General features: G+C 37.4%; 1 protein-coding gene across 1 annotated transcript in view; it reads left to right on the top strand.

Moving 5' to 3' along the window:
- The window catches only part of LOC141586182 (ribonuclease 1-like), an 84443-nt gene that overhangs the window by 61086 nt on the left and 9321 nt on the right, over nucleotides 1-14036 (top strand). The gene's annotated exons all lie outside the window — the stretch shown is intronic.

Genomic DNA, 14036 nt, shown 5'->3' with positions numbered 1-14036 from the left:
GATTAGGAAATATTTTGTACCGTTTGAACAAGAGCGTATTTTGGGTATTCGCATTAGTGACTTGCGCCCCAGGATACTTGGTGTTGGGATTTCGAGAAGGACGGCTGCTACTCTGTAAGGTCCGCGTATCGACTCCTCGCAGGGGATGGCTTTGATGTGGCTTCGTCTTCGTCTAGGGCAGAGGAGAGAAGGGTATGGAATAGGATTTGGGGTATGAAAATGCTGCCTAGGGTCAAGGTCTTCATCTGGCAATTCTGTAATGAAGCTCTTGCTACGAAGAGTAATATAATGAAGCGCATACAAGGTACGGATGGAAGGTGCCCGGTTTGTAATATGGAGGTGGAGACTCATCTCCATCTTGTTCGTGACTGCAACGGCTTGAGGGGTTTGTGGAATAGGTTGGGGATTGGATGGGTAATGGAGGGGGGTTTTGCGAATGCGAGGGACTGGTTTTATGATATAGTCAAGGAATTGCAGGCTACGGATGTATGCACATTAATGTTGGGATGTTGGGTGCTCTGGGATCGACGAAATAAGTGGGTTTTTGAGCGGCGCTTTGGATATAGATAAGGTTATACGGAGAGTCGAAGGGTTGAGGGAGGAAATGACGGAGGACAGCCTAGGAGAAAGGAGGAGGAACGTGGGACAGAGTGGTGGGGAAGTGCGGCAGAATGGGTGGCTTAAACCGAGAAGTGGGAAGGTGAAAATCAATGTCGATGCGAGTGTCCAGGAAAATGTGGGTGTTGGGTTGGGGTGTGTATGCCGTGATGAGGAGGGAGGGTTGTTGTGGGGATGATCGTGTGCAAAAGCGGGAGTTGGCGGACCCAAGAGATGCGGAAGCAGAAGCTTTGCTAGTGGGACTAAAGGAGGCGATAAGACGAGGTCATCGAGATGTAATAATGGAGAGTGATTGCCAATGTCTGATTGATACAGTGAAGCGAAGGTCACAGGGTCGGAGTAATTTTAATCTTATTATTGACGATATTATAGCTTGTAGTGTTTCTTTTAATTCTCATTTGTGTGGTCTTTCGTTAGGAGAGACTTTAATAAGGTGGCTAATGAGCTGGCTCGTTTGGCTCCATGGCACATAGGTAGGCGAGTTTGGTCGAATGACTTTCCGATGATTGTTGTAACCTTTGCTTCGAATGATCTAATAGTTAATTCTTAACCTCGTTCGGAGGTTTGATTCAAAAAAAAAAAAAAAAAGACTTGTGATATGTTTATAGGAAATATTAACAAGAATAATCCCACATTTCACCTATCTTCTCCAAATAATCCCAACTTTGGTTAATCCCATAATAATTCACCATTATACTCTATCTTCTCAAAACAAGCCATACAAAAATTTACAAGCAATAACAGGTCATGTGACCATTTCTCGCCCTTCACTCTTTTAATTTCCTTTAAGTACCTCATCTTTAACCTCCCGTCTCCCTTAATTCATTACATAATAACAAGGTCTTCGTGTGTGAGACAATCTTATAAGCTCACACACTTATAAGACGTTCTAGAAGTAATTCGCCCTCGTGACATCACATACAATACCAAATTAATGTGCTTGCAAGTTGCAACGTTGCCTATGAAAACGATATATAACAAACATGACATCTACTAATACGCACAAAATTTGCATGGGACGTTAGACGTCCCAATCACTTATATTCATACAATCACTATATAAAGACACTTGTGCTGTTCATTAAACATCCGAGCCAATATGAAGCCATTAGTAATACACATTTATATTATAATTATTATTATTATTATTATTATTATGATATCTGTCCCGATTATTTGTTTACCTTTGATAAAATCTCTTTCTAAAAATGAAAAAAAGATGATTATCCCTTGCTAAGAACGAAACACAGATAATTAAGACACAACCAAAACCCTCCCTTAGCAGCATGGTTTTGGTTCAATCTAGGCCTCCAAACTTATGTTAATCCCGGTTCGAGCCCAATAATTTGCGACAACGATACAGGATCGTACGTCCAAGTCCATGCTCCAAAAATCCATTTGGATCGGCCAACATACTTTAAGACGGATCTTCATTGGAAGAATGAATTTGACATTCTAGATAGAAATCTTTTTTTTTTTTCTGGCAATTGGTAAGCAAGAACGTCTTACATATTAACCGCTCTTCTAGCTAACTTATGAGCTACTTTATTACAATTTCTAGATATCATGAAATCTTACCCGTGCGAAACTAATAGCATGCTTTAAAATTTAAATTACTCGGCAAACTGACATGTTTATTTATGTTTTAATGGGAGTAATATTTCTATGTGAATTTTATGTCGAAGTTTGAATCCCAGTGGAAACTACACAGGAAGCGCGATCAAAAGCGACCTTGAAAGTCGAAAGACAAGTTAAATTCGACATAGTACTCAAGTTCTTAAACAAGAAGCCTCTACATACCGGATGAAGCCAAATTCTGCTCCGGAAAGTCAGTAATTGACGCTATATCTTACGCCGCAGTGAGGCAGCAAGGCGGAAACTAATGTAGTAACTTTTAATTCCGCTTTCGGTGTAAGTTCCACCAGGCAACCCTAGCCAAGTTCACATATAAAAATCACACCTATTATATGTTTACGTATTAATTAATGTTGATGACGCGATTAGCGATTAAATGATAAATTCTCTTTGGCCTTTATCCTGTATCAATGAATCCAAATCTGTTTATCCTGTTATTAACAGAATGCCTCAAATTCCACAGTTTACATGGAACTGAATATTCTGTTTATCATAAGTCAGAAGAGTAAATACATACCAGAAATTTTAAAAGAAAAATCGACTTCAAATTCGGTTATAGTGCAGTTTGCACATAAACATTCGAGTATTGCAAAAATGAATTGCTTCCCGACTTTGTTTAACCTTGGCTACGAACAGTTCACGACATACGAAAGCACAAAAGTTGTTCCTAACAAGCACACTCAATATAATCATGATTCAAAACCCAAAAGCTGACACTGAACTTTGTGTTTGCATAAAATCGTCTAACAAGCACACTCAATTCGGTTATAGTGCAATTTGCATATACATGCCACTCTCACTATAGGACTGTCTTACATAAAGTCGTCTCCTACACTGACTTATAAGAGTAATAAAGGTTTCGACGTAATCCGAAATCCCAAGAGTCCCACGAACTCCTTCAAATGTTGAGTCAGTCATTCCATAGACATCAACGTCCTTCTGATCATGGAAAGTACCCACAGCACATGAAACCGCTGCAATAGTGTCTTTGCGCACCCATACACACCCCAATACAGTCTAGCATAAATTTGGATCAACAATTCTTCCAGCTACTCCATGTCTATCATGTAGGTCTATAACACGATTTTTTTTCAAAAATGGGGTCAAACACAAACAAATTAACGAAATGAGTTGAGTTTGAAAGTATTTACCCAAAATGGGTCCACGTCATCACCGAAGCTAGGCTCGGATTCAAGTCGCTTTCCCGCTCAACGACCTTACCCAAAGTGTCACTTAAATTCCACCCAAACCTTAGTATGCTACTTCAAGGCAAGTCGCTTAGGGATTGAGCGATTTCAGCTCAAATCGCCCTCCCCCACAGCGACTTGGGTCTGTGCAAAAAAAAAAAATAAAAAAAAAAAAAGTTGTTAAGGGGAATCGAACCCATAATCTTCAACAAAACAAACACTTATCTTGTAGAAGCTAACCACTAGTACAAACAAATTAACATGGTAAAGTTCAGTGCTTAAACTTTATAATTAGTAATAATTATTCAAATCCCAAACAGCTATTAAATACTCTTAGCATTAAATATGTAGTTTAATTACCATAATGAGTAAGCATTAAATATGTATTTTAATTACCATAACGAATCAATACATTATGCTGGGCATTATGGTTAGGGGTGTGAAGTATCTGAATTCAGATTGCGGGTTCGATTCCTATCAACTTCTCCTCCTGTAATTTTTTTTTTCCTGCTAAGTCGCTCAGCCGCACGGCGGTTTGGCCTCAAGTCGCTCTCCCGCTGAGCGACCTTAATCCCGACCCTAACATCGCCAAAACCAAGCCTACGTGGACCCATTTTTGGTAATTAGTTTCAAAGTTGCCCCATTTCGTTAAATTGTTTATTATTAACCCCCATTTTGGAAAAAAAATTCCTATAACACCCACAAGTTTGTGATAATTGTAACAGATACAAATGACAATATGTATATTGGGAGAGATAGTCACACACATCAATCGCAAATTCACAATCCCCAAAACCTTCCCTAGCAAGTATCCGAGAGACCGTTTCACACTAAGACAAAAACAAAAGATAAACTAAATTAATAACTACCCATCATGCGAGCGGTCTTTCATAAGAAATATTGGGAGAGATAGTCACACACATAAAAAAATAAAAAAAAATAAAGAATCATTTGAGATCTAAATCACACAGGCTCATAAAATCAAGATAATTCTAGCAAATAATAATCCAGTTTAATAAAAAAAAAAAACTTCTCATCATCCTTCTTCTTTCACACCAGTTGCATTGACTGAAATTCCTTGTCCACAATAGCTTCCTTCTCAGCATCAACAATTTCTTCCTCGCCTACCGCTGCATTCTCAGCTGCAACATTCACCTCATTTTCTGCAACATGCTCCTCAATAGCTCTAGTCAGAATACCTGCTCTAACTGGATTCTGGCTCTCTAGAGTCGGGATCAGCCTATGAATTTCAAGGCGCTTCAAACCCGTCCACCTTCGCAACATATACGGCAAGAAATTGTATATAGCGTTTCCCTTCAACCAACAAGTCAATCTGTCCCACTCTTCTTCAGAGTCCATATAATGATCAGGATTTTCCTTCACATCATCATAACAATTTTGGTGCTCAGCTTCAAAAAAACGTAAATAATAATCAACATAGTCATCTCCATCTCCATGCTTTTTGATAGCCGCTTCACGAACGAACAACTCAACTTCTAACATTGTCTCCTCAATTTCTTCCTCGGTGCAAGACTTGCGAGCGAAGTCTTCAAGCCTTATATATGCTGCTAGCTTGTGACCGACCAAAGCAAAAACATCAAGCAATAACGACAACTCGTCTTTGACACGTGTCTTAAGCTCGAACAAATTCAATTTATTATTTAATTTATTCAACAAAGGAAAAAATAGCTCGGGAGCAGCCAAAAACAGTGCAGCTAACTTACGCAGTTCCCCCTTTTGCGCAAAGTTGAGAAACGCTTCCCTGGCCCACGTATGTTGGTCAGTTTGGATAAACAGTCTTATAATTTCAATACGAGCTCTCTCATGATAGCAAAGCCACCAAAGCAAGTTAAAAGGTGTGTGTATTTTACTAGGTTTAATGAGATTAGTGCTGCAGTTTAAAGGGGTGGCATCTTTGTGTTTAAAGATTTTGTTATTAGACACAGCATCAACTACACCACCATTCTCAAGAAAATACTTGGTCAACCTCGGAGCATCACAGATAACGGCAAGATGCAGAGGGGTCATTCCATCCTTTAGTAAGTCTTCCGTGTCAATACACGGAGTTTCGCCGTTAAGGACTGCCTTTGCAATTTCCAAAGGGTCGAAATTAAATATGTTATCAATTGTAAGAGAACTAGGCACTCCTCCTAATCCAGGGTCGGAGATGAGACTCATAAAGGCAGGTTTATCGTCATTTGAGAGGGCAATACAGAACCTTTGAACCAGGGTTAACTTGTCAATGCCGCCGCTGAAATCCTTCTTCGTATAAGGAGTATAGATGATAGGCTCGTCCATGCCGTAGCGGCGTAGATAGATTATATGAGACGGGAAACCAGATGTGTAAGATGAAACTCAAAAACCTAGGGTTAGGGTTTTACTCTATATATTTTGTATTTTGTATTTTGTATTTTGTATTTTGTGTGTCTTTCTCATATGACGATACAATGTATATATACTATTACAGACTCGACGACATTAGGAAACCGAATAATAACCAAATAAGTACAAGATCCGAAACTACCATAAACAATATACACCTAAATATGGAAATAACACCATATTTCCATAACATCTATAAGAAAATCGTCTTCCCCTTTTCAATTATCAAGAGGCGTCACCAAAGTTGGCTGGTGTGAGTGGTAAGGGCTCTCATCTCTTAAACAAGTGGTCAGGGGTTCGATTCCTGACTCTTGCGAATGAAAAAGCCAAACTTAGGAGGGGTCAACCCATTAAATTGCCTTCAGTACCCGCTGTCGGTAGGGGATACTCCTGGTGGTCAACACCAAAAAAAATTATCAAGAGGCGTCATTCTTCACCTATATCTTCCGTTAAAAAGTATTTGACTCGCAACCGTAATAGAATTTATCAAAGATGAAAATAATTAAAGGAAACATGGAGTATTTGTTTTTAAGGTTTTTATGTTGAAAACATACTGAGTGTGTGTAATTGCTTTAGTAAGGACATTTTTAATTGTGTGATTTGTGAATTTGTTTTACTCACCTATTCCCATATGTAAAGGTGGACCAAAAATTTCTAATCTCTTTTTCGTTGATGATATGGTCCTTTTCGCTGAAGTCAGAGCCGATCAAGCACATGTTATTAAATATGTCCTTGACAATTTTTGCCTTGCCTCAGGGGAGAAAGTAAGCATTAATAAATCAAAAATTTTGTTCTCGGGTAATACTCAAGAGACCGAGCGTGAGGCTATTACAGCTATTCTGGGGTTCGAAGCTACACCCGACTTGGGTGTATATTTGGGCATGCCTACCATTAATGGTCGAGTCACAAAAGAAACCTTTGCCCATCTCGAGGAAAAATTCAACAAAAGACTGTCGGGATGGCAAACAAAGCACTTGTCCTTGGCTGGAAGAAGTACCTTAGTCGAATCTACGCTCTCAACCTTGGCTAATTATAGTATGCAGACGGCAAAAATCCCGAAATCTATTTGTGATACTCTAGACAAAAAGACGCGAAAATTCATTTGGGGTGGCAATGACGAACAAAGGAAAATTCACCTCATTTCATGGGAGAATATTCAAAAACCAAAATCCATTGGAGGTCTTGGAATTCGGTCTACCCGTCAATCCAACGCAGCTTTTCTCACAAAATGGGGATATCGTCTTCTAGCTGAACCTTCTCGGTTATGGGCACGGGTCTTAAGAAGCAAGTATTGTAATGGACGGTGTGACGTTGATATGTTTGTCCCTAAAGCAAACATGTCGAATGTTTGGGCGGGCATTTCGTCTCAAGCGAAGACAATTAATTACGGGACTTCAGTAGCTATTGGTAACGGTCGAGAACCCTTTTTGGGATCATTCTTGGGTCGATAAGGGCTGCCTGTCTGATAAGGCAATAGCTCCAATTCCGAATCCATTCTCGGGCAACAAAGTGGAGATGTGGGAAGAAGGGTCGGGATGGAAATGGGATGTCTTTTCGAAATTCTTACCACAGGAAGAGCTACAAAAAATTGCAGCTTATACGCTATCTCCGGAGCCTTATATGGAAGACACTCTCCATTGGAACGGTACCACTCATGGGCGTTTCTCGATAAAGTCAGCCCTTGCAATTATACGGTCTCATGATGATATTCCGGTTACCAATTTTACAGCTTGGCACCTAATTTGGAAATTACCGGTACAACAACGCATTCGATTTTTTATATGGTTATCAGCTCATGATCGGGTTATGACAAACTACAATCGAGTTCGTCGAGGACTTTCAGACGACCCAATATGCCCAAGGTGTAATGAAGAAGATGAAGCAATTGAGCACCTCCTCCGCAATTGCCCGGTATCAACTGATATATGGAATTTACTCGGAGATGGCGCATCTTCTAACGAGTTTTATACCGACCAATTCCACCATTGGGTTGCCAAAAACGCCAGCAATGGCTCTTCAATTTCATCTTCGACTTGGTCAATGAAGTTCGCTATTACCTGTTGGTGGTTATGGCGTTGGAGGAACAACTTGGTTTTTGGGAGAGCTAGTGAAAATCCAATTGACCCGCTGGGATTCCTAAACCAACAATTCGAAACTTCTTTAAAAGCTTTCGACCCTCACTCTCTATTTTTACCAACGCCTGGTACGTCTCGAATCGAAAGGTTTATTAGGTGGTCACCACCTCCTTTTGGTTGGTTTTTGCTTAGCACTGATGGAGCTTCACAAGGCAATCCAGGCCCGGCTGGTTGTGGCGGTATAATTCGAGACGATACCGGTAATTTTATTGCTGCCTTTGCCTTTTCATGTGGAATTTGTACTTCGATGCGGGCCGAAATGCGTGCGGTAGTGGAAGGTCTGACTCGGGCTCGAAGTTTAGGCTTCACCAAAGTCCTTGTCAATATGGACAATTTGCCATGTACCAAGCTTATTAATGAAGATGGTCTTATCAGTGGAAGCCTACGCCCGCTGGTTTTAAGGTGCAAGGAGCTGGTAAGTTTGTCGGGTTGGACTGTCAAAGTCGAGCATGTGTTCCGAGAAGCCAATCGCGCGGCAGATTGGCTCGCTAATGCTGGGGTGCACTCTTCGACTTCCTCTACGGTGTTTGATTCACCGCCCTCTGAGCTCCGTACAATTCTTCGTGAAGATGTGCTAGGAGTAGCCTTTCCTCGTCTAGTTTTGTCCTAGTTTTCTTTTGTTTCTTCGGGGCCTAGCTCCTCATATGTACCAAAAAACTTTGATCATGTCATAACTCATAACCTTATGGACTAATCTACTCGAGGAACAATGTTGTGCTTCTTTGATCTGTCTATTGTGTTATTTGTGTTTGATTAGTATCGTCACTTTTTTTTTTTTTTTTTTTTTTTTTTTTTTTTTTAGGTTCTATATAACGCATTCAGTCTGTTGGTTATATTCCTCACATATATTGCCGAAACACTCGACGTTTGTGTACTCTGTGTTTAAGATATACTCTCTTCCGTCTCGGTCAATTTTTATCCTTTGGTTTTGGCACAAAGACTAAGGAAAGAGGAGAGGGCCAATAATTAAATGACAAGTGGAACAAATTGAATGAGAATGATCAAATTACTCATCAAGTTCATTTTTAAATAAAGGACAACAAATGACCGAGACAAATTAAAATGGAAAAGGACAACAAATGACCGGACAGAGGAGTATTTGAATATTACTCACTCCGTCTCATTCATTAGTTTACCTTTTTTTATTCTTTGTGAGAAATATTTTAATCAACGGTAACACATGAGATTACCCAACGCTACTCTTAATTTTATTTAGTATGCGGTTCTTGACTCTTCAGATTAATTAGGATTTCTGAAGAGGATTGTTTTGCCTAATTAATTAAACATTAGGCCACAAATTTCAATATTTTATATGTAATCTAAGAACTTGGGAATGTAGTTTCTTGATGATTCTTAAATCTTAATTGAGGGCACATATTAGGTTGCTTGCTAAGGAGATTTTTTGCAATTTTATTGAGTACAAGTTGATTGTCCAATATTATACAAGTAGTAAAAGTACTGTAGTAATTTAACCTCGCATTTGTTTTCTGCATTGGTATTTTATATGGGGTTATGAAGATTTTTAGCTCTAACCATGATAAAGGCAATGGAAGTACTCTATCGTTTGAATTCAAGAAAGAAAATACTCTGTCCAACTTTAAACATTACTCCCTCCATTCAACTCCACTTTACATGTTTGCTTTATCACGTTTGCCAACGCGACTTTTACGCGGTAAATATCATTAGCTACGTTTTTGCAAAAATTATAAAAGTTAGATATTTTTAATGTACTCTTAAAGACGAATCAAATAAGATCTCACACGAATATATTTTAACTTATGTATCGAGAGAAAATTAAAGTTGAATGTCTCATTTCTGAGCATTGCAATATTTTGTGGTTTATTTACTTTCCCCTGTGAAATAAAAATCTATATGACCAACAAGTTCCGTAACACGTATGTCTCATTTAAGACGGGTATATTCATGTGGGATGAATAAGATAAAATCATAATATATAGGCAAAAGTAAAAAATTTGTCTATATCCACATATGTGAGATGATATTTGACCCGTTATAATATTAAGACGGATACCTCCGCCTTAACGAATATTAGCTTAATGTGTATAAACGACCTTACATTCGAGGGAGTTAAGGTGGGCTAGGTGGCTACTTGAGTAAAATAGATGAAACAGAAATACGGTGTTGGTATATTTCTGTTGTCCAGATTTTTTACTTCGTTTCGGCACCAAATTACAAATGTTGCAAGGTCATCAACTAAGTCAAAAACAATTTGCAATTCTGTCGTTTGCATTACATATTCTTTGAGTTGACGTATTGTTAAAAAAAGGGTTGTCGTATTACCACTAGGCATTCCTTTAATGCAAAAGAATACTGTGAGACAATGTGCAAGTTCAGAAACTCATACTTACCCAGTTAGTTTCGTGGCATGAGAGAAATGATATGTGGAATTATCACTCCCCTAAAAAAACTTTTATCTTTCAAAGACAACAAATAACCGGAGACACCCCAAAAATGCAAAATGACAACAAAAATGACCGGACAGAGGGAGTAGTTATTAAAAGTTTGATTCCTAAAGGAGATGAGTTGGGAAATTGCTAAACAAATTGAACGGTGCCGCAAAGAGAATGGATGGTGGATGTAGAGATCATGGTTGAGGATGGTCGGATGAAATAGTCATGATGGAGGAGTGATAAGTTCCGTCATCGGGCCTGGGTTGTACCCACATGAAGAAGAGAGAGTCCGACTAATAAGTTCAAGGAGGGTCTAATCCAAAACCAATTGGCAATGGGTGGAGTAAATCCTTGGATTATATAATAAACAATTCTCTCCTCTTTTTCCAAGGTGGGATACTCACATGTGCCTTTATCTTGAGCTGTATCTTGACACTCCCCCTCACATGTGAGGTCCCTGTTCAGGCAGATTGGATTTTTTAAGTCTTGCAATTTTTGGCCCAGTTTTTCTTTTCTACTAGTTTTAAACCCGTGCAAAAAAAATGCACGGGTCGAAAACGCACGGCTTAAACCCGTGCAACCAAAAAATGCAGGGGTCAAAAACGCACGGCTTAAACCTCATTTTATCATAAGATGATAATTTTGCCAAAAACTTCACACAACAACAATAAATTTTAACCCTCTATTTCAACCTTGAACCTTCCTTCTCATAATAAAAATAATCAAACCAAGTGATGCGAGTCTAGTGGCATCGGGTTTAACCTTCAAAGCTTGCCAATGGGCAGGAGTTGAGAGGTCCCGTGTTCGAACCCTAGGCTGCGCAAATCATGCGGTTATCGGTCCACCGGGGACTTTAAAAATGCCGGTCCTTCGTACACCAAAAAAAAAAAAAAAAAAAATAATAAAAATAATCAATAAAAATAATAATATAACCAATAAAAGCAATTATTCTCATTGTGACTCTCATCATATTTGATTATTTAGATGAGTTTCACAAAAAATCATAAGATAAAAACTTGTTGTTGTTGTTATTGTTCTTCTTCTTCTTCTTCTTCTTCTTCTTCTTCTTCTTGGGGGAGGGAGTGAAAATATTAACTTTAGAAGGGAATCTCTTTGTTGTTGTGGATGGTCTAAAACCAGCGTAATTATGTTCAATGCTGTTACAATATAAAAAGTCTACAACTGAAAAATCGACACATAATTAAAGTTATTAATCACTACCACTGATTCGGTACAAATTATATTAAAAAGTCTACGATTATTGAGATTGAATAATGGAGGACAATTGCTTGTACATGCATCTAAAAGTATACCGTTTATAAACAATGTGGTTGTTAGATTAATAATTTAAAACATATTTTTCAAAACATTATACACTCACATTTAAGTATTAATGTCATGTGTGGTGAAATGTTAGTACTAATATATACTTCCCTTCATTTTCATATTATGTACTCATTTTATTAAAATGCTCCACTCATATATTCAAAAAATGGGTGTATCGTATAAAAACGGAGGAAGTATTAGACAGGGGATTATATATAATCAAAATATATCATCATAATATGAATCGGGTTACATAACTTACATTATCGAATTTTCATGAATGCTCAACACATGGGCCATTGCCCATAACATAACATAGCACAATTAACAACATTACCCATTTTCCCATATAAATAATCCATCAACAAACCCTACCCCTCCATTTTATAAAAACTCTCGTCTGACCTCCCTCCCTCCCTTCCTTCTCAATTGAGTTTTCTAATTGACAACACTACTGCCGACACCGCATCTCCTCTTATTTCATTCATAATAAACTCAAATCATCCGCTTCTCTCATTTATAATCTCGTCTAACTTCGCTCCCTCTTATCAGCATTTAACTCTCCTAAATCTTCAATCTTCATCACCATCCCATGCGAGATTTGTGCCTCTCGGCTCTCACGATCCTAGCTTTGTTTCTTAGTTAGATCCTCATCAAAGATGGCACTATTGATTGATAGCTTTTAGAGGTTTGATTTCTTTCATTTTTTTTTACTCGCATGCAAAAGATAATTATCACAATTCGAGTTTAATTATTTTAAACTTGTTAAATTATTTTTACACTTCTTAAATTATTAACTTTCTCGTTTTATTCGTTTAGTTCAATTATTTTTAATTCTCTATAAATTTTTAAGTAAATGCGGAGTATCATTTACCTGATTATTATTTATTTTTTAAAAGTTGATTTCTTTATAAAATTATTAGTGAATTCTTAGTTAATATCATAGATCTCTTAATTTTAAATTTTCATTTTTATTATTATGTTTATTATAGTAATTTCACATATCTAATGATTTTTTTAATTTCTATAAAATTATTTCCTGATTTAAAATTTGGCGATTTTTTTATATATGTATCGTAGATATTGTGGAAATTGTTGCTTATTTTTATAAACTATGAATAAGAATATTCATAAATCTGATGAGTTTTGTTGTTTTTTAATAAAATGTGTAAATGTACAAATTTTATTATAAATATTTGAATAAAACTAAATATTTGTATATTAAGATATGTATTTTTGTGTTCTGTATTTTGGAATGGATAACTTATAGGGAGAAGGTGGGGAAGAAGCTTGAAGTTAAATTCTGGAATATACATAAGTTTGATGAGAAATTTGTAATTATGTTTTGAAATGATTATTTGTAATATTTTGTAATTTTTGTATGTGCATAATGTATTAGGAATTTGTAATTTTTGGATGTTCGTATTGTATTATAATGTATGGTTTCATGTAAAAGCTCTAATTAAATAAGAGCAAGAGTTGAGATGTTAAATATCATATGTTATAATAATAACATATAATACCATATCATATAATATAATACACCATATAATATAACTTTCAATTAAAAGTATTGAGTATATTAAAAAGTAAGAAAGAGTATAATTAATTGTGTTGAAGAACGTGGACGAGTAATTTTAGGGAAATTTTTTTTGTAGTGGACCCCAGCTAAAAAATTAAGAACCAATCACAATCCTTTAAAAAACCTAGCTTTTATACTAGGTAGATTTTTCATGCCCAGGTCTTTATTTTAGTTTTTTCAACCATAGGCTCTGATACCATCATAAGTTCCGTCATCGGGCCTAGGTCGCACCCGCATGGAGAAAAGAGAGAACCCAACTTATAAGTCCAAGGAGAGTCCAATCCAAACCAATTGGCAATGGGTGGAGTAACTCCTTGGTTTATATGATCGACAACTTTCTCCTCTTTCTCTTTTTCCAATATGAGATATTCACATGTGCCATTATCTTGGGCGAGTTGTATCTTGACAAGAAGACAGAGTTGACGTTGGTTAGCGACTGATTTCAGTCGCTATTTTCCCTCTTCAGTCGCCAAATTGGCGACCATGAACAGTCGCTCGTCCGACGCTAATTGGCGACTGAATAAGCCGTTGCCAATTTGGCGACTGAAATCCGTCGCTCGAGTTATTTAGGCGACTAAGCGTTGCGACTATAGATGGGCAACCATTATCGGTCAGCAATTTCATTTTAGCGACACTAATCCTTCGCCTATTTTAGTCGTCCGAGAATTGAATTCTTGTAGTGTTCAATTGGTTGTTATGCTCCAAAATTAGGAATGAATAACTTTAGTTTGGGGACTACCAGTTAATTATTTAATTATTT

This window comes from Silene latifolia, chromosome 6 (assembly GCF_048544455.1).
Source record: "Silene latifolia isolate original U9 population chromosome 6, ASM4854445v1, whole genome shotgun sequence".
Lineage (NCBI taxonomy): Eukaryota > Viridiplantae > Streptophyta > Magnoliopsida > Caryophyllales > Caryophyllaceae > Silene > Silene latifolia.
The sequence above is the reverse complement of the archived record's forward strand: the minus strand, read 5'-3'. Positions and strand labels throughout refer to the sequence as shown.